The sequence below is a fragment of the Pectinophora gossypiella genome, chromosome 19 (assembly GCF_024362695.1).
Source record: "Pectinophora gossypiella chromosome 19, ilPecGoss1.1, whole genome shotgun sequence".
NCBI lineage: Eukaryota > Metazoa > Arthropoda > Insecta > Lepidoptera > Gelechiidae > Pectinophora > Pectinophora gossypiella.
Genome location: NC_065422.1, coordinates 8,776,065 through 8,798,683, shown reverse-complemented (window position 1 = coordinate 8,798,683; position 22,619 = coordinate 8,776,065). Strand labels below are relative to the sequence as shown.

Here is a 22,619-nt window from a genome sequence, read left to right as displayed (position 1 = left end):
GTCTCACTAAACGTCAAACATTTTAAAGCGACAGGGTTCTTAAATGGATACATGTGAAACTGTCAATTCATAATCGTATGTTCGGGATAATTTCGAGTACTGCTGCATGAGCTTTTAGTATTTCTCCAAAAACAACTAGAAATAGGGTAAATTTTTAAGAATCGCTGGTACATTTAAACACCTAAAATATTTTAAAAATAAGTGAATAACATTAAGTCAAATGAACCGAAACGCGAATGCGTAATTGTAGATACCTACGTACGTGGTTCGAACAAATAATTATTATAACGATATCCATACATATGGTCCCCAAATGTCCTTGTTATTTGACTTGTGTTTGCTGACATCACTCACAAATATAACTTACCAAAAATTCAAGCTAAAATACAGAGGGATAACCGCAGTTTCGGATCTTATGATGCTTTACCATAGGTATAAAATGACCTAACGATATATTACATTATGTACTTAGTTCTGCATGTTATAACTATAAGCATACCTGACTACGTAACTGCATAACTGCCTTATTCAAGAATAAAGCGTGGATTGTACTTTTTGTCCAATTTACCTATGTTTTATGTGCAATATGTAAATACCTATATTGTCCATAGATGTTGATTTTTATACACTTTTTTTTTAAGTTTGTCAGGCAGGAGCCAAAGTTGGATTATAATGATAAGTGGCTCTAGTGTCTTGAGTTAAGAAAACTTTACTTAAGGTACTATTGTACCTTAGAGATTTAAAAAAGTGCAGGTACCTACATTTGTACCTGTGCACTGCGCAGTGCAGGCAACCCAAACATATAATTAATTACCTAACTACCTACCTACTTACTTATCTTTATTTTTGTCTGCGTTATGGATGTTACTTTATTTTAGATCAAAGCAAGTATTTTATGCAAAATTTAGTTATAGTTATTTATTCAAATATTCTTCAAGTTATCATATCACCAAGTCAGCACACGACGACAAACATAGTACCTACCTACCTACCTATTTACTCATTCAATTCTTATCTTATCCATGTCTGAGTTCAATTTGCACTACACTTATTCGTATCAATTCTTATACTTACTTACAGTGACATAATATACCTACTTACATATTTTATATAATTTACTAAGGTGTGCTACTCATGTCTTTCAGCTAGATAATAGATTAAATTGCGGTACAGATGAATCCTACCTAGGTGGATTTAATATAGAGTGTTGTGAGTAGGCTCTATTGTGTAAAACCTTTGCCTATCCGTTTTGAACAAAAAATGGAAAAAGCAACAATTTTAGTTGATTTCCAAAAATATAAAATCAAGATCTGTCGCAGCGAAGTTACATGATGTTTGACGCGATGACTCACGATTCTCGACTCGATTGTTTCCAAAAATAGACGAGAAACGGATGACCTTGATCCAAAGTGAACTCAAAAACTTGACTTGTAGGCTTGCACGATAAAACACGCACTCTGCATTGGAAAATAGCGACTCACCGACTGTTTTATCATAAAATAAAATGGCGGGAATTAAATTTTTATTTTTTCTGGACTCGCAGGAAGTTTTTCTTTATGGCAACAGAAAACTACATACTAATTATGTTTTTATAAATTACCTAATAAAAACATTTCTTACACTTTATACAAAAATAAAGAGCAACAACAATTGTTTGTTCGGTTTACTTTATTTATACTTAGATATACTTACTTACTTTATTATTATTTTATTGTGCAAAACAACTTTAGTAGGAAAGACAGTATAACAAAATAAAATTTTTAACAAAAAAAAAACCGACTTCAAACGCAAAACTAAAAAGCAATAAATAAATTTACTTCGCACAAAGTAATAAGTACGTATTTTCAATTAGTTAATTATTTTATAAATCTGAAGCCGGTGCCAAGGAAATGCTACAACGAAGTACCGATTCATATATTTTTCAATACTGATTGTTTTGTAATTTTTTGTTTGACATTGTTTTGTAATTGCTTTGATATAGGTATTAAACAATATTGTGTGTACATAGTAATTTGATATTGTAGTAGGGTTGTTGTAGCATTTACTTGGCACCGACTTCAGAATTATAAATTAATTAACTAATTGAAAATACGTACTTATTACTTTGTGCGAAGTAAATTTATTTATTGCTTTTTAGTTTTGCGTTTGAAGTCGGTTTTTTTTTTGTTAAAAATTTTATTTTATTTTACGATTTTAAGTGATGGTTAGACCGAGCAAGGATGCAGACAGACAGATTTTCTGATTTATATTCATATATAATAATATAATATATTATTAGTAGTGATCACAATTATTATTGATGAACATGTTTACACACACACACTTACACACGCGCTAACGCACACGAGCACACGCGCACGTACACACGCACACACACAGATACACGCACACACACAGACACACGCACACACACACACACACACACACACACACACACACACACACACACACACACACACACACACACACACACACACACACACACACACACACACACACACACACACACGCGCGCGCGCGCACACACACGCACACACACACACACACATGTGTATGTGTACATACACACATGTGGTTGTCAGTGGAAGCTGCTATCATACACACTCACGCATACATATAGATACAGTAGATTTCGCGTGGTTCGCTCGCTGCTAAAGCAGCTCGCGTGTCCTGTTTATTCGAAACTGTCCCTCTTCGTATGGCGGCCATCTTATTTTTCCGCCATTTTGTTTTATTTCACCGGCGACAGAATTTGACCAAGATTTAAATGGGTGTCGTGGAAACAAACAAAATCCAGGTGCAATAGGTTTGCCAGACCGTAGGATGTCTCCCTGATTGGGAGCAGTTTTCAAAGATGACGTTCCGATCACACCCCTATACATCATTTTTACCCCCAAGACATTTTCTGAAAAAACAAAATTTTGTATGGCGGCCATCTTGTTTTTTCGCCATTTTGTATTTTTTTCACCGGCCATTAAATTCGACCAAGATTTAAATAGGTTTCGTGAAAGAAAAATTGGTTCAGGTGTGATAGTTTCGCCAGGCCGTAGGGTGTCACCCTGATGCGGAGCAGTTTTCGAAAATCGGGAAGTATTTCCATACTTAACATGACGATCCGATCACAACCCCGATATATATTTTATATCCCGAGACATTTTCTGAAAAAACAAAATTGTGTATGGCGGCCATCTTGTTTTTCCGCCATTTTGTTTTTTTTTACGCGCTATGGAATTTGACCAAGGTTTAAATAAGTGCTCTGAAAGAAATATTGGTTCACGTGCGATAGTTTTGCCAGGCCGTAGAGTATCTCTCTGATGCGGAGCAGTTTTTGGTGACCAGAAAGTATTTCCGTACTCTACATGACGTTTTGAGTAAGCGCCCCATACATTATTTTTACCCAAACGGGCTTCTTCCAAAATCGACAAAATTTTGTATGGCGGCCATCTTTTTTTTCCGCCATTTTGTTTTTTTGCACCGGCGATTGAATTTGATCAAGATTTAAATACGTTTCGTGAAAGAAAAATTGCTCCAGGTTGTATAGTTTTGCCAGGCCATAGGGTATCTCCCTGATGCTGACCACTTTTCGAAGGTCGGGAAGTTTTCCCGAAGCCTAAAGATCGATCCAATCAATATGACTTTACAAACGCACTAGTCGCTCCTACGATTTTTGAAAATTCCCCTCGATTTCTCTGGTCTTCCATCATCAGATCCTGACTTCCTTGACATGGGACCCCCTTGGGTATATCTCCTTTCAAACAAAAAAAGAATTATCAAAATCGGTTCATATACGACGAAGATATGCCCGAACAAACATAAAAAAAAAAAAAAAAAAAAAAAAAAAAAAAAATATACGGTCGAATTGAGAACCTCCTCCTTTTTTGAAGTCGGTAAAAAGTGAGACTACTTAGGTACCTACCTAAAAACACGTGAATGGAGCACAAAAAGTATCAATGGCAAAAATTTACTTTACCGCTGTTTGCAGCAGCAAGAGTAGTTACATCTATAGCATAATAAGTTCATTACTGACTGTAATTTCACTGATAGACCGGTACAATGCTGTTGTTAAATAATTAGACTAATGTCATACAAGATACCTGCAGTAGTGATTGAGGTTATTGCTTAGTAAAGTCTAGATTTAACCAGTCTCTACCTGTTCTTATTAAAACGCGAATGGACTCCGAGAATATTGTTAATTTTATAGAATTTAGCACGCTGGCGCTGGTGTAATTGTAATATATCTATGGCAATTTGGATCGGAGCCCAATTGTCATTTATCTTGGCTCTATAATATTATTCTACATAATAATAGTAATACGTAATAAACGACTCCCTTGTGCCCATACCACAAAAGGGTTACCCTACTCCAAGCGATGACATCATTTTGTAATCATTATACCAAAACATACCTACTACTTATGTAGGTATACACTAACTAACGTAATCCAGAACAGAGCGTGTATTCAGCGGAGTGTAAAAATAAAATATTTTATTTTATCGTCCCACGTCAAGACCTTGGCGCGTTTACACTCAGCCGACACGTGGACGGGGTAGGAATATTTAAAATGGCAACACTGATGGGATGAATGGGTTGTTTACTAACACAAGGCAACACTTCCTCCTAAAAGGGCGCGGTAAGCATTGCATTGTTATTGTTATTGACTAGCCGCACGCATTTTTGTTTACGTTTCACGTGTAGGGTGTTACGCATTATGCAAATAAATAGTAGATAAAAGATTCCACAACAACAATAGGAATTTTCAACAAGATACTTCGTAGAAAATTATTATTGCCCAACACTAAATAACGGCCACCTATTTACGAAAGAATGCCACCCAAGGTACCTATGGCTCAAAAAGATTGTAATTATCAACCTGTTAAAATCGAAATATAACAATAAACGAATATATTTGTGTAATGAATGAGACTAAAAAACCTTGGCGGACCATCAATGTTTATTAAACTCTGGCCTACTTTTGTACGGAAATATTCAAAACCTAAAACAACTAAAGCTTTGTATATCCTACCGAACGTAAACAACCTGCATGCCTACAGTCATAAAATCTGCTAAAATCAACATTTTAAAGGGTTTACGAAAATGTGTGGGCGCGTCGATTTACCTCCCGTACTTCAGTGTTGCAAAAATAATACATTAATTTGGAATAAAAGAAAATATGTATAAGTACTAAATTATATGTTACGTACTCATATATAGATATCTGGGTATGTTTTTCATTAAGTATCAATATTTGTTTTTGTATTAGATGGGTTGAGAAATAAATAGTATGATGTAGGTATTTAGGAAACTCTACATTACAGTACCTAATGAAATTGAATGATTGATCACAGACAAACGGTAAGACAGGCAACGTATATACCTACATAAAGTTAAATTTATTGTTCAATATCTACCTTCTTACCGAAATACATTGAAGCACTACCGCTCGATGAAAGAAATAAAACCGTAACTAAATTCCGTGAAATCGTTTTTTATTGTGTTTCGATTACAGGTAGCAATATCTATGTATATTTACCTAACATTGTTTAATAAATATGCATGGGCTAGGAGAAGAAAACGAATGATTATTCTATTTTGGAGTAATCAGATATTTTTTCGTCTTCATTGTATTTCGTTGTACGTTGTATTTATATACTTACACTAATATTTGTATATATATACTTACTCAAAATTATACTTATATTTTATTTAAGGGAGTTTTAATTATTTACTCTACCGGTAGTATCACCAATAGCTCTACGCCCTTCTAGGGGCGTGAGTTTATTCAATGGATCAACAAATCACAAATCAGTAGGGAGGTACATAATTCTAACTCACTTCCAGCACTAAGCCTTATAACAAATAACATAACATAAACAGCCTAAGGATGTACGTTCCACTGCTGGGCCCAAGCCTTCCCTCAATGAACCGGAAAGGATATGGAGCATACTCCAACACGCTGCTCCGCTGCAGGTTGTATAACAAATAATATTTTTGTATAATTATTTCAATTAAATACTGAAATTCAAAAACAAGGGATATTATTGAAATGTTATAACACCAAACAACGGCACAGTGGGTTTGCTAGTAATAGTTTACAAAATAGTTACATTGTAGGTAGTTCCAACTCACCTACGCCGAATTTTCCATTGCATCAACATGAAAATTTAATGAGTTTTAAGACGTTTATGTAACAGTCACGTAAACGCAATGAGTATTTGTAAGTTTCTCGTTATCGTAGGTCGTGATTGCCAATAACAGTCCACGTGATATAGAAAGTACAAAACAATGGAAATATTTTACGATTTGACACGCTTTGCGGAACTGTGACATTGAGTCGTTTTAGAAGCGTTTTCTGTAGTAGAATTTTCGATATCGAAAATCTAAAGAAAATATTAAGTATAAATCAAATCAAATCAATTTATTTGCGAGAACACATAAAATACAAAAAGGTGGTAAAAAAGTAAATAAAAAAAAGTGGTAAAGGTGGTATATTAGAATTTAAATATTAACTAACTTATTACTTTATTTCGAGTGGCATTCAATACCACACATTTTATTTTTTTACATATATGTTTTAGTTATTTTGATGTAGAAACGTGGCAACACAGAGTTAGCCACGGAGGCGCCAAATGGCTTCCATCTGACGCTCTCCTATTACCTACCTCTAAACGAAGTTTTCGCGCCATTTGTGAACCATTATACGAAATGGCGTGAAATTTGGCAAAGGCAATAGCGGTCTCCATTTCTGCACGTGATTTGGCTCCAATAATAGATATTATACAATATTATATTATACAATATTATATTATACAATATTATATTATACAATATTATACACACGTAAATAATAGAAGATAAACATATTCAAAAAACGAAAGAATTCTGAACGGTGTTTTTTTTTGCAACGAATTACATATGCCAAAGACAAGATAATTCACACTTGTTCAATAATACCAACATCTGCCTGATCAATTATAACAATTGTTATTCAACATACCATTATGATACAGTTTTGTTTGTCGCACGTCATACCTCTGCTCGGCATGAGTCAGAATTAAATTAAATGTTTACAAACCGACTGCCCATGAATATTATTGACCTCAACTTTAATTAAGTTTAAAAAACTGTGTCTGTAGGTTTTGGTATTTTGACCTTCATTACAAATAATTAAAAAGAAATTGAGCACATTAAAATCCCTTTCTTTTTTCGATATATTCTAGAGGTCATTAAAAAATATATAAGATTTGAAATAAGTTTTCCGAAAATAGACAGGCCTTGCAGGCTCACTCGGAATAAGAATCGTTTTTAAAAATTCAAAATTGAAGCACATCCGAGTTTCCGCTTCGTTCCGTTGTAACCTTGAAAATGGAATTATGCGCGCCACGTGCCGGCGAGTGTTTATTGCCATGTCGACGGCGCTTTGTTTTCAATGGCAAGGATCTGCGTACAACGAAATGCGCTTCTTGGTATTCGCGATAAACTGGTTTTACAAAGGCTTTTTGTATGCTCTTCCAACAAGATACTTATAGTTTGTCAGATTTAAAGCTTGGTTTATCTCTTTCTTGAAATAATCGTAAGTGAAAGACACGATAAAAGAATAAGTAGAGATTAAAAACAAACAAGAGAATGGACACATATCTTTTGAGAGTTCACTAGAAAGCTCCAAAATTTGATAGACATGCCTGTATCATAAACTAAAACCCTTAGAAAATTATGGGTAACCAATTAACAGCTACCTATTCAGTATACTTACTCGAGTATAATTCCCTCGTTGAAACCATGCCACGCCCCTATAAGCTAACAGCTAACATCGTAATATATAGACTATATAAAAAATATGTATAAAGTAGTAAGTTACAATACGTCGGTATATTATAATAATACACAATCTGTAAGTTAGTCACGTTAAGCAACCGCCTATAATCGAAATAAAGCATGACGTAATGGAATAATAGGTATAAGTACTAACCACTCGCAAAAAAAAAACGATTAATACGTGTGTATGAATGAAATTCGATTATCTTATGACTTGGCAATTAATATGACGCGTAGATTATAGAGATAGGAAATCTATGATATCTATATTCTTTTACATTAATATTATCATATTAATATCAGTATAAAACTTAAAATAGGTAGGAAGCTTCTTTCAGGCCAACCAATATTGGAATATTGAAATACCTACATAGTTCTTTTGCACAAATTATTAAAAAGTAATAGATTACCCATGCCCAAGGCAAACTACCCAATCATAAAGTAACAGCAAGTTGAGGAAACAGGTATTTTAACCTTTTTTTGACGTGACTTATTATAGATTTGCCGCAGATAGCATTAACTAATTGGCCGGAACCTTCTTCTATCCTGTGGGTTGTGTGAGTGACCCATCAACCCTGTATCATCCTGTGTCAATCGTTAAGCCGTTGGTCCCGGTTACTACTTACTGATGTTAGTACGTAGTCGTTACATGAGTCATAATCAGGGGCCTTTGGCGGCTCAATAGTAACGCTGACTAGGTTATGAAACATAAGTTTGAATAAAGTTTATAATTTATTATCACAACTGTCATATTATAAAACAACGTAAGCGTCTTTTTGAAAAATCACATCCCAGTGTGATTTTTGTTCACAAAACCTCGCAATAGACAAGCTTGTTTCAATCGAGGTCAAAGTTTGTGTTCTCAATTTCACCCGGAATGAAATTGATTGAAAGAAATCGAAGTTTTATTAAAGGGAATCCCATCAGAATGTGTTTTTTCGAAGAGTCGCTTATTTGATTTTCCCTATAGACGACTGTAAACGACCCACGAACATTTTTATTGGACTATATATTTTTTATAAATTATATACAATCTCCTAAGTCTATAAGAATTTCTATATTTTATTCTTCTATATGGTGTGATTGCCTTTTGTTTTATCTCTTCAATTTTCACTCACCAAGATCGGTTGTTGTTTTAAGTTATTATATTTTTGCATTTCTTTTATGTATTTTTTTTTCCTTGTATATATTTTTTAATATAGTGATATTCCTTTATTTTTCTTTTATTTCAGCTCATTCGTTGTCGAACATTTACAACGACGATAATAAACCGTTATAAGCACTGGGTATTATAAACATTTTGCACATGTATAACGATACAAGCATTATGCCCATTAATGTTACTTGCCTACCTGTCTACCTTCAATCACAGCGATACCTAATAATAATATACCTTCTCTGTTCTGGGGTCATAGCACAAAATTACTTACTTTAAACATACTCCAAGAGATTTGTACAAAAAGCCAGTCCTCGAAATAAAAACATGGCTGCCATCATCAATATTGTGATATGATTTCATTTTTTTTATCCTCGGTTGCCAGTAGCACCACAAACATTTTTTTTGTTACACGTGTTACCTACTGCCAGACCTCAGTAGGACAATAAAAAATGTTTTTGACGGTACTATCAAACATTATACTTACAAATACAAATATACCTTATTGCACCAAAATAAAAATAAATAATTACAAAAGACTCTTAACTAGGTACATGCCAAATGGCGGCCTTATCGCGTACTTTTAATATTTATGCATATCATTATTAAATTAAATAATTTACAGACGTTTGCTAAATCGTCTAAAAAAGTAAAGGAGTATAGATACTTACTACAAAAGTAACTTCATATGGTAAATTAATTTAAAACCTAGTTTATTTAAAGCAGCTCTAACAAAATATCCTGACGTAAAAGATGATTCCAAAATTAAATATCCATTTTTGTCTAAAGTGCTGAAAATAAATCATCTATTTTTGGCATACCTACTGTACGAATCAGCATATAAACGTGCAAAAAATACAGCGTAGCTGATATATACCTAAGTAGGTTTCATTTCAAATCGTTGATATAAAAACCGGTTCTATCCGAGTCTTAGCGGTATATAGAAGCAAGAACCTAGTCGTGATGCTAAATATAGACACATTACAATGTCAGAGGAGGTATTCTATCATTATTTATCTCATATCGCATCGAAATTCGGTATAGGAACATCTTCCGTAACCACAAACCGACCACAAAATCAATACTAGCCACCATAAAGTCATATCAGACCCCAAACTCCTACACGTGGACAATTACGTAAGTCAAGCCATAACTACATATACCATGGTACCTCCATCGGCACCCCCTATCCTTGCCTACACGTGTCCCGGTATTGATCCACAGGACTCCCCACTGCCACGCTTTACGATCAAGGTCAAGAATGTTTTCTCCCTCTCTCCCTCTTTTCCCTACACCCATCTCTTTCCCAGATAGCCTTGACAGCGAATCCCAAAACCCGGAACTTTTGGAAGCTTTGGATCTTCTCGCATAATGTGACCCTACTACGCAGTTGCTGCTATGTGTTGTGTCAAGTTGCGTCAAACTGCGTCACGGGCTCTGTCCCCAGTCTTAACTAGGTTAAGAATAGTCCAACATAAAGCATGTAAATGGGGCAGCCAGCTGTCACCTCGAAGGAAAATCTGTAGGACGGTGAGGCGACAATTGTAATGGTCCGTTAAGCTACGAATATACGATGGTCAGTTTATTTTTGTAATAGACTGGTCTATAGAAAAAATAGACCAGTCCCAGTAACTGTGATAAAACGAGTATCTAATTGATTAGAGTAATATTCTAAAAAGTATATAAGAAAAGACTGTTGTAATTAAACCTAGAGCTGTGTTTGTTATTTATACTGAGAAACTGCGAAAAACAGACAAAAATACAATCGACGTATTTGAAATATGAAATAAACAAAACAATACTTAGGTACATATGATAGAAAAAAATAAAATAAAAATAATTTGTCACATTGGTAAAACAAACTTTGTAAAACAGTGACGTAATATAATAATGAAGTGGTTGTTTCGGAAACAAAGGCAATGGCACTGCATTGTGAACATTTCCCTAATACATGAACGATATCCAACTGGATTCCTGCCAACTGACAGCCTATGAATATCCAAATTATTTAAATAAAGTTTTTATGGACACTCTAATGGCCAACGGATTTAGTAAACCAAAATAGCACAAGATGTTATGACAGGAAATGCAGATTTATTACAAGAAAAACCGTGTAATTTTAAGTATTTAAATATAGAAAGTCAACAGCTACAGCTAAAGCTGGAAAACGGTTTTGTTACTGCACATGCATAGTGCATTATTATGCTCAAATGTAACTCAATGCTCAGATCTAAACGTGAGGCTGCTGTCGATAAACATTTAACAATAATTATAAACTACAACTAAAGGATAATAGGATATAATGAGAACTTAGAAAAAGGATAGATAGATAGATAGATAATACGTTTATTTGGGACAACAGTACAAGTAGGTTACAAACAATCAGTAAAACATACAGTTTGAAACATAACAATAACAAGACACTTAGAAGTCAGAAAGAGTAATCTAGTTAAGTACCGCCGTCCCAAAATAGGCCCTAGCTCAGCATTTGCTGCGGAAACGCAGGACGAGTCGCAGCGCTGTTATTCTGCTAGTACCTGTCGCGAGTAGTACGTGCGCGCAAACAAATCGAACTAAAAATGGATACATACTTAGGTACATAATATATGATCACGCCTGTTTCGCATTAGGGCATAGGTTAGAGACTACGAATATAAAAATAGAATAGAAAATAATAGAAAAGAAAATAATAGAAAAGGCTACTTAATTTCCGTAGCATTTTCAAATACTTTATTACTAGCACGTCAAGATTGCTTAATTATGAGTCCTAGTCACCTCGTGGCCTGGTTGAGACAAAACAATGCACAATCAAATGTAACTCTGGCACCAGGCCATCTGGCGCCAAGCGATTCGGTGATTTTCCGGCTCTGAACCTCCCGATTAATTCGAAGGAACATATAACACGCGTTACTCTAATAGCTTGGCTATCAGTCAAGAGCAACAAGGTATCTTCGACAAATTAAACCAGCCTTTCTAACATTATCTACGATACACGTCGAATGCTGAGAGGCAACGTGCAAGCCAACGAAAATCTCTTTCGACTTGCTTTGATCGTAAACGTGAAGATCAACTGTCAGTTTATGAAAGAAACATTGAACTAAATCCAAAAGAACTAATCGTTATACCGTTAAAATATGCTTGATTTATATCGACATCCGACAAATCAAAAACAGATAAATATTTCAACACCCTATGGCATTTATTAGTTGCAATAATTTCACAAGCCAACGAAATAATAGAAGTCTTGTAAACAACATAAAACGTAATCTTAACATTTACAGCATAGCTTGGAAAGCTTTGAGGTAGGTCGTTATTATAAGCATCATTTTACCAAAATAGTACCTATCTTCAAAACAAGTTGAGGAATTTCAAGTAATAATTACTTGTGATTTAAAGCTAATTTGCAACGTTATAGTCAATATTTGTTGAGCTTAGCTTCCGTTTTGTAAAGAAAACAGTAACATGAACCAGCCATTCACGTTTCAGTACCACGTGTCATCTAAGTATATGCTCCGCGCACGTACACAACTTACTTATAAACATGAGCCTCATATTTCACGCCTCTTTACTCCACACATTCCTCGGCAGCAAAAATAATATCGGATGACGCCTCGTACAAACAAAAAGGGTCCCACGTGAATTCCTTGCGGTACTCCCATGATGATACCGTTACCCATTTATATATGTAAGTAAGTTGCAATCACGTCGACATAATTTACTAATTCTTAAAAAAAATATTCTGGTTTATTTAGCACTATAATTTCTTAACCATAAAGAGGGAACGTTAAATGCAAGGGCCATGTTGTGAGTCAGACGGTTATGAAAAGTCGAACGTTACGGAAAGTCTTTGTAGGTCAAGTAGAAAGGAATATGTATAAAGGAATATTACAGAGACAATTGCATTGTCATTTTGTTTGTAACTGAAACGAACCTTTATGCTGTTTTTAAATTGTACCATTAAAGCTTCTTCCTTATTATTGTGCCGGTTACGAGCGATGCATTTTAATTACGAAGCGCAGTGGCTGTGCTAGGTTCTTCCTCGTATCAATGCGACGAAGCGTCGCTTGGAATACAAGTCATCCGCTCTATCATACTATCATTTATATTGCAGAATTAGACGCCGCCGCGTTGATTGGATTTCTTGCACATTTTTCTAACTGTATTTTATTTCCTAGAACCTATATAACTACGGCGAAACTATGTACAGATTGATTTATGTGCAAATAAATCGTTTTTGTCTGAGCTGCTACATACTTGCAATTCATAAAATTAAATGTTACATGTGTGTGTTATTTTATAGAATTAAATGTTACATTGTATTTTATTATTATACCGATGAATGGTACAAAGCTGCAAGGATTATCTAACACGCACAATGCAATGTTTACTCCTATTTCAACAAAACGTAAAACGGAAGCTTTGATAGCTAACCACTTATATTTCATTCTCGAGGCTAGTAACTCGAGATCATAACATCGGTGTTTGAGACGCAGAGGTAAACAAAATCGTAAATAAACCTCCCACACATATACAATCAGACGAAAACCTCGAAATGTGCACAGTTTACATGTAAATAGTTATTTATGTTGACAACACACGCATTTCTATAATGTATATCTTACAATATGTTTTGGCCAATTTATGCAATATCTTTATAAATTATAACCTACGTCCTATTCTGATGTCATTTTTGAGCTACTGAAAATGTAATAAAAATCTAATTCAGTAATGAAAGACACAAACATCTAACCATCCTCACAAACCAAAAATATGATATCCCTAACTTGTAGGTAATTCAAAAATATATGTAATTGAAAGTCAAATTCTTATTAAATATTGAAGTTCAAGACAAATCCCCTTTCTGACCAATGAATAATGTGTCAAAAAATTGTGCAACATTTTGGTACTTACATCCAAAAGTGTCCGGCCAGTCATCATGTGGTAACAAGCAGTCGGGATCGTAATTAGCACAATGTCGTCATCGATCAGTAAACATTTACTTGACGGTCTGATAATGAATGACGTGAGTGCCAAAATTTATAAGATAACAGTTTATGGAATTGGGATAAGATTCTGTTTTCTGGAATTTTATAAATGGCTAGATTTTGATCCAGTTATAAATAACGGTAATTACGACAAACCTTAGGAGACATCTTCGCACTTGGTATTGGTCAATATTTGTAACTGACCTTTGAGCAGCTTGAGGACTATTACCTAACGTTTAGAGATTTGAGGCATAGCTTGAGGTCCACTTATCTAGCCATAAAATACTGCTTAAGTATATAAATGTCTTGCAGATAATTAGGACATAGTTCTCTATCTCCCGTAAGCGCGACCAATTATTGGTCAGCAAAAATTTAGTATCGATCACCATCGACTAGCAAAGAAAAAAATTGTCTTGCAAAATAAAATGAATTCCTTTTCTGATTAAATCATACGATAACATGGAAATCATCTCATTTTCAAGCCCTGAACGCAAACGCAGGTTCTCGAACGCAACCTGATCGCTTTATAAGTGCGTTCGCGCTTAACCGGTCGCCATTATGCACGTTTTAACGATCCGTTTACTGCTCACACGTGGAGAGTAACCTAGATATTACATCGTCAGAGTATACTCGTCCGTGATTCGGAAGGCACGTTAAGTTATTAGTCCCGGTCACTACTTACCGATGTAAGTAAGTAGTCCTTACATGAGCCATGTCAGGGGATCTCTGGCGGCTCAATAATAACCCTGACACCAGGGTTAATGAGGTTGGTAATCCACCTCACAACCCACACGATAAAGAAAGAAGAAAAAGAGTATACTCGTAGTTTTATATTCCAACGCCGGATAATCAGGACATCGTTTTCTATCTCAATCACTTAATTGTGAACTAATTTAAAAGAAAAAGAAAGAAGATGTTGCATTAAAAGCCAGAGGTGGTAAATTAAAAGCTGTCCCACTTTAACCAAAATATTTCCGAAATCTACTATATTCTCTCTTGGTTCCATGGCTAAAAAGTGTCTTATTAATCATATCAAGACTAGGTCGATTATACGAGACAGTATACATTATAACATTCCAGATCAAAGATATAGTAATAACTCAATAAATCAATGTTGTTTGACAAAGACCAGTCTGTTATCTTTAACAATTCTAAGAGTTTCTACAGGAAAACAGTTCAGAATACCAACGACATATTACGGCTATCAATGCAACTGTAGAATTCTTTCATTAGCAATTAGATACCTAATTAATACAAGTCTTTGTTTGGCAGATCACGTAGAAGGAAATTGTTGGAAAATACCAACAACATGCTGCGACTTGCGTGACAATCTTGGCTTGGTTCTAAAAAACACGACGACGACGAAACGAGAATGAAATGAAATAAACCGTATATTAAAAAAAATATATATTGATTTAGGTTTGCCATGTTGTGAGGCTACCGAAAAAGATAAAATAATGATTTTACTTAGGGGACCAATTAAGTACAACAGTAATGTAACTTTTTTTAAGTTTAAGGTGCTGTTTTTATCCCAAACAAATAAATAAATAATTAATGATTTTGTTCAACACTTTCCATCTTCGCAGATTTATTCTTTGTTGATTATTATTAAAACGAATCATCATTTTTTCTATTTGAATTTCACATTACTTATATAAAATAACTGATTATATTTATTTATTTCACAAAATATACAATTATAAACAAAATGTAAAATATACAATATTGCCATATTGCTGGAAAATATCAGTATACGCATATAACGTTACTATCTGTATACTGTAGGAATATATTCATACACTTACTTCCTGAAATTGCCATGCTAATGAAGACTGATAAGCGAAGTCTATATAAAGCCATGGCGGTAGCACCACAAGCTATCAATTATAGTTGTCGTATAATTGCCTGCAAAGGCTTAAGGAAGCAACGAACTAGTACTTACAATTGGAAATTATCAATGTTTAAAATATTTATCTCTAGGGTAAATTGAACTTTTAAAAGTCAGTCAACTTATTCTAAATGGTTATCTTTTTTTTTAAGCCGGCCCTGTCGAATTTTCTGGTTAGGTAAGCGGACCCTGTGAAAACCGGATAACGCTACGGAGATGATGATGATGGAATTTTTCTTTTCATAGACAATAGAAAAGGTAATAAAAAATATTAATAGGTAGGTAGGTACTCATAATATTACGGACATGGATATTGCAAAAAATTAAAAAGTTTCGAATAAAGGTATTCTGAAAGAAATATTAGAATTTTCAGACTTTAGAGTTGCTTTAGAGCCTTCTAACCATAGAGCAGCACAGACCTCCGTATTGCTCTATGGTAGAATGTGCTTTCAGCATTAGGCACCCTCCCTCCTTTAATTTTATGCCGAATGAGAACCAGTAATAGAAAATCTGCTAACGTAATAAAGAGAAGTAGGTACATATCTTAATTCGCTATCACTATACTACGTTTCAGAGTCACTCTGCAATTCAATGACGTTTAAAGGAGATACGATCTTACAGTCGACGATTAAAATCTGACTCACATAAACCACGAAAATAGACGATGAACAAGGAAATGCTTTAAATAAAACTTTTAAGACCGAAGCCAAGTGGTCGCAGCCAAAGGTTATGTCATCTTATTTAATACCTAATTAATGAGTTCACTTTCATAAGCATCACATTTTATTAGTTCCGTCTTATTGGCAAATGAAATTAGTTATAACCAGCTACGTTTTATGATGTACACTTAATTTTACAACTGTTCTGTACAAGAATTGTAATCGCCAATTGTGTAGAGGGGGCATAATATATTTCTATGCTAAAACTGGGAGTGTATCTTCCTGTTATCGTGTGGGTTGTGAGGTGGAATACCAACCTCATCAACCCTGGTGTCAATTAAATTATTTGAAGAGAAATATACATTCTTTTGCAACTAAAGAGTCGTACGATGTGTCGTAACGCATTAGTAACTAATCAGAGAGTGTATTTACTGTAGGAAGTTGGCGCAATAGGACACGTCCGATGTCACAAGAAAGAATAAATAATGAAATCTTATCTCAACGTCATTACAAATTGAAAATTAGCCAGAAGAAATTCCGCAGTACCTACTGCAGGAAACGACCTCTGTGGTCCAGTTGTAACGCCTGCCGCGTTTTACTACTGAGTGTAATTGCTCTTGTTTTTCTGTTAGGAACTATCAAAAAGTTATCATTGAAAACACTTAAAAACTACTGCTTAAAACTAAAATATTATTACATAAATAAACATATACTAATTAATTTAACAAAACATATCTATTTACAAAATAATTCCGTTAATATTGTACGACTTTAATAATTATCACATTGCGTAGGTAGCCGTACCTACATTCCACAGCCGAGCCGTTACTCTTCCGGTCGGATGTTCGACACAATCCTTCTGCCTTTGTAGCGAGAACACCTCGATTACTCGTATATTTTTTAAATACGTTTTTTTACTAATTTTGTCTACGATATAATAATTTATAGTGTTGTGTTATCCCCATTAATTGGGTAAGTGTAGCAATTACTATTTTTATTAGTTTAAATATCAACGTAGACTAGTACATGCTTTCTTTGTTCATTGCATGACTGTCATTTTTCATAATCATCGGGTAAATGTATTTTCACGCTTTAGTGCTTATTTTATATCATAATTAGCAATCTTTTATGTTCAAAACAACATTTAAATTGTCAATTTTTCTAAATTAATTCTACTTAACCAACTTAAAGTTATCTTTGTACCTAAGTACTTTCCTTGTTTAAATAATTCTTAAATGGAACAATATTAATGTACAAAATACGTTTAATATCGTTGCTATTAAAATTATTCAGCTTAAAATATTCAATTTTACTATTTTTTTAGATAGTTTTTTAAAACAACTACCTACCATAAATTTATCTTGTTCTTTGTTCTTTTTCTAAATTTATTTTGCTAAATTCACTTTTATTGTGTGTAATTTGCTGACAGCCACATCTTAGATTGCTAAGCTTGCTTGCTATCCACTTCCCATCTTCAATCAAGCTAAGGAATCGGCATGTGGCAGTCAGACTGGGAATTCGGACAATTCTTGAAATGACTAATTCCGGGTTCCAGGGTTCACCCTTCGAGTTCAGCAACCGCAGGACCCACTACCGGTCCTGTACTTACCTGCACCGTTTCACCCTTCGAGTTCAGCAACCGCTGGACCCACTACCGGTCCTGTACTTACCTGCACCGTTTCACCCTTCGAGTTCAGCAACCGCTGGACCCACTACCGGTCCTGTACTTACCTGCACCGTTTCACCTTTCGGGTTCTACAACCCGCTGGATCCACTTTCGGTCCTATACTTACCCCACCGCTTCTGCTGCCCTGCTGCGCGCGCCGGTGTACCCCGTGTCGTCGTGGGAAGAGTTACAGGGAAGTGGTAGTTTTCCTACTGCACCAAGGGTGCTCAGCCAGTATCAAATTACCTGCGACCCAGAGATCCGATCTATGTACTTGCTAGGGATTTAATGTCAATAAACTTGGTTTTATTTCTATATACCGTTTTATTTACCCTAGTAAGTACAACCTATTTGATTCGCGTGATAAGAACGTGACAATGGCGCCCAACTAAGGAAATACTGAGCTGAGTATCCTTTTTGCTGGTTTTGGCATTTTTGGTCATCTTTGGTGTTGGTCTGATTATTTTGTCTAGCTCTAAGTGAATTGTAACTGCAACTTTTGTGTGCTGTGGTTGCTTTGTGGGAATACCTTACTATTTCTCTTTCAAGGTGATTGCATACAATTAAAAACTCAAAATCGAACCTACCACATCGCACAGAAGGAAATCTTTGATTTTGCACTGCCAACCTCTGTCTATCCCTGTGTTTTAATTGTTGTGTACTTTTGATAGTAGCATTTGTTTTCTTGTTATTTTCCTTCTGCCGTTTGTTGTGTTTTAGTTATTAAGACTTCAGGTACTTGCAACACTTACTCAAAAAATAATTATTCAATTAAACTAATTACAATTAAAACATAAAGTAATAGAGATGTCTCGTCCAATCAAATATTTATCACTTCAGAAAGATGAACTCCTTTATGAAGAGGTACATGGCATGTCAAGGATATTAAACTTACAAACTATTCTAAATAATTATATCTAAACTTTTACCTAACTAAAATAAAACTTTCTATATTTACAAAACTTCCTTGCTGGGATGGAAGTGAGAGAAAAACATAGAATCCCCCAGCTGCTTACTAATTCTCGAGCAGACTGTAAGAGTCAGTCAAGAGATTGATGTGTAATACCATCTAACGCCTTAGGCCTGCCAAAAACTTAAATCTTGAGCATGGCATGCGTCTTCTAATATCTTCTAATATTCTCTAAAAATACCTTAAATACTACTTTATAAAAAAAAAAAAAACAAAAAACAAAAACTACACTTACTAAAACTACCAAAACTCATACTAAAAAATCCAAAACTAGCCTAAAACAATGTCTTACTTACTAAAACTACCTACCGTCTTAAATATATTTACTTATATATAGTATTTCTAATTTTTCTTTTTTACAAAAAAAAAATATTGAATCTCCAGGCCCTACCCCTAGGACATTCTAATTATTTTATCTTCGGCCCTACCCCGAAGATAAGAAAATTATACTATAAAAAGAAAAAAACGGTTACCTTAAATCTCCTATTGATTACGTGTGAGTACTAAGCTGCGGTTAAAAGTCTAGTACTCTTTTTGGAAAGGACGCAGTCACTTAAAACTAAATAAGATAACTGTTTGTGTGTGAAAGGGATGAAAGAAAGTAGGGGGGTGAATGGAAGGGTTGAAATGAATGTGTACCACGTAATTTTTAGAATGGTCAATAGTAAGAAGGACAGACTAGGTTACATTTTAGTCAGCGGATTTTCTTAGCGAAAATCCTACCCAAAAAAGGGGGGTATGTAACGCCTGCCGCGTTTTACTACTGAGTGTAATTGCTCTTGTTTTTCTGTTAGGAACTATCAAAAAGTTATCATTGAAAACACTTAAAAACTACTGCTTAAAACTAAAATATTATTACATAAATAAACATATACTAATTAATTTAACAAAACATATCTATTTACAAAATAATTCCGTTAATATTGTACGACTTTAATAATTATCACATTGCGTAGGTAGCCGTACCTACATTCCACAGCCGAGCCGTTACTCTTCCGGTCGGATGTTCGACACAATCCTTCTGCCTTTGTAGCGAGAACACCTCGATTACTCGTATATTTTTTAAATACGTTTTTTTACTAATTTTGTCTACGATATAATAATTTATAGTGTTGTGTTATCCCCATTAATTGGGTAAGTGTAGCAATTACTATTTTTATTAGTTTAAATATCAACGTAGACTAGTACATGCTTTCTTTGTTCATTGCATGACTGTCATTTTTCATAATCATCGGGTAAATGTATTTTCACGCTTTAGTGCTTATTTTATATCATAATTAGCAATCTTTTATGTTCAAAACAACATTTAAATTGTCAATTTTTCTAAATTAATTCTACTTAACCAACTTAAAGTTATCTTTGTACCTAAGTACTTTCCTTGTTTAAATAATTCTTAAATGGAACAATATTAATGTACAAAATACGTTTAATATCGTTGCTATTAAAATTATTCAGCTTAAAATATTCAATTTTACTATTTTTTTAGATAGTTTTTTAAAACAACTACCTACCATAAATTTATCTTGTTCTTTGTTCTTTTTCTAAATTTATTTTGCTAAATTCACTTTTATTGTGTGTAATTTGCTGACAGCCACATCTTAGATTGCTAAGCTTGCTTGCTATCCACTTCCCATCTTCAATCAAGCTAAGGAATCGGCATGTGGCAGTCAGACTGGGAATTCGGACAATTCTTGAAATGACTAATTCCGGGTTCCAGGGTTCACCCTTCGAGTTCAGCAACCGCAGGACCCACTACCGGTCCTGTACTTACCTGCACCGTTTCACCCTTCGAGTTCAGCAACCGCTGGACCCACTACCGGTCCTGTACTTACCTGCACCGTTTCACCCTTCGAGTTCAGCAACCGCTGGACCCACTACCGGTCCTGTACTTACCTGCACCGTTTCACCTTTCGGGTTCTACAACCCGCTGGATCCACTTTCGGTCCTATACTTACCCCACCGCTTCTGCTGCCCTGCTGCGCGCGCCGGTGTACCCCGTGTCGTCGTGGGAAGAGTTACAGGGAAGTGGTAGTTTTCCTACTGCACCAAGGGTGCTCAGCCAGTATCAAATTACCTGCGACCCAGAGATCCGATCTATGTACTTGCTAGGGATTTAATGTCAATAAACTTGGTTTTATTTCTATATACCGTTTTATTTACCCTAGTAAGTACAACCTATTTGATTCGCGTGATAAGAACGTGACACAGTGATTGAGCGTTGGGACGATCCGAAGGTCCCGGGTTCGAATCCCGGTAGGGATATATCACAAAAATCACTTTGGGATCCCTAGTTTGGTTAGCACATTGCAGGCTGATCACCTGTACGTCCGAAAGTAAGATGACCCCTGCTTCGGAAAGCACGTTAACCAGTTGGTCCCGGTTACTACTTACTAATGTAAGTACGTAGTCGTTACATGAGTCACGTCAGGGGCCTTTGGCGGCTCAGTAATAACCCTGACACCAGGGTTGTTGAGGTTGATAAGCCAAATTCTTATAAATAAATATGCACAAACATGTGAGACCCTGTAAGGGCACCGCAAAAGTATACATTGACCCCGATTCCCGATGACTATTCTAAGTAGGTAACATTGTTTCAACCATTTTTCATACATCATAGCTGCATAACCATGGTACCTACTCTTGTTGAGATTGTTTTGTTTACTAAAAAGTTTTCCTGTGTCAAAAAATGTTGTCCTATTTCTAAGTGTCCCACTTAACGTTCCAAGAAGTGCATTTAATGAAATGAGGGTACGATTGTTTACGAAGCGTGACATAGGGAACTGGGTATCGATATGTTTGTGTCCAACGTCATAATAGTAATACCTATATCAATGTAGAGACATGTTTAAAAAGATAATTAAAATTATGTGAAAATAAAAAAAGCAATTACAACTAGATCATATAATTAGGTCTGTACCAACCCTACAATACAACTACAATACCTTTCCAAAGAAAAGGCCTTTCGAAAAAATATAATTAAAAAGTTTTTATTGCGTATTAAAAATACTGGCCAGCGCCAAAGCATAAATTCTGACGATTAAAACTTTAAAAATAAATATTTAATGGCGTTCTACAGACTTTTTTCTTATTAACAGCTAGTTCGGTGCGTTTTAAAATGAAATTATGTTCAATGAGTTTTTATATCATTTATCAGCTTTATATGCAAATATTTGACATGGCAGCTAATCAGAAACATACTGTAAAACATGCGTTACCGTTAATATCTTGAGGTCAAGGACCTTTCGGTTGGCGACAGGCAGTCTGTGAGGCGGGTTTTTTGTCCCACTTTTTAAAGCTTTTTATTTAAAATAAAATGTTTATTTAAATGCATGTCCTTATTTTTTGCAACACATGACATGACTGAAGTTTTTACACATACCTATACTTGCAGGAAGAATGGCCGACTGGCCGCCATCTTTTGAATAGACATTTTTCCTTCTAGCTCAAGAGCCAAAGCCCAAAGTATTTTTAGTTGTTTTGTT

General features: G+C 34.9%; 1 protein-coding gene and 1 long non-coding RNA gene across 2 annotated transcripts in view; one reads left to right on the top strand and one right to left on the bottom strand.

The window, feature by feature from the left end:
- LOC126375626 (uncharacterized) overlaps positions 1-22,619 on the bottom strand; it is a 111,150-nt gene that overhangs the window by 57,778 nt on the left and 30,753 nt on the right. The gene's annotated exons all lie outside the window — the stretch shown is intronic.
- Positions 17,142-21,134, top strand: LOC126375752 (uncharacterized). The gene is made up of 3 exons (XR_007567638.1): positions 17,142-17,473; positions 18,057-20,271; positions 20,855-21,134. It is a non-coding gene; the product is annotated as an uncharacterized LOC126375752 (long non-coding RNA).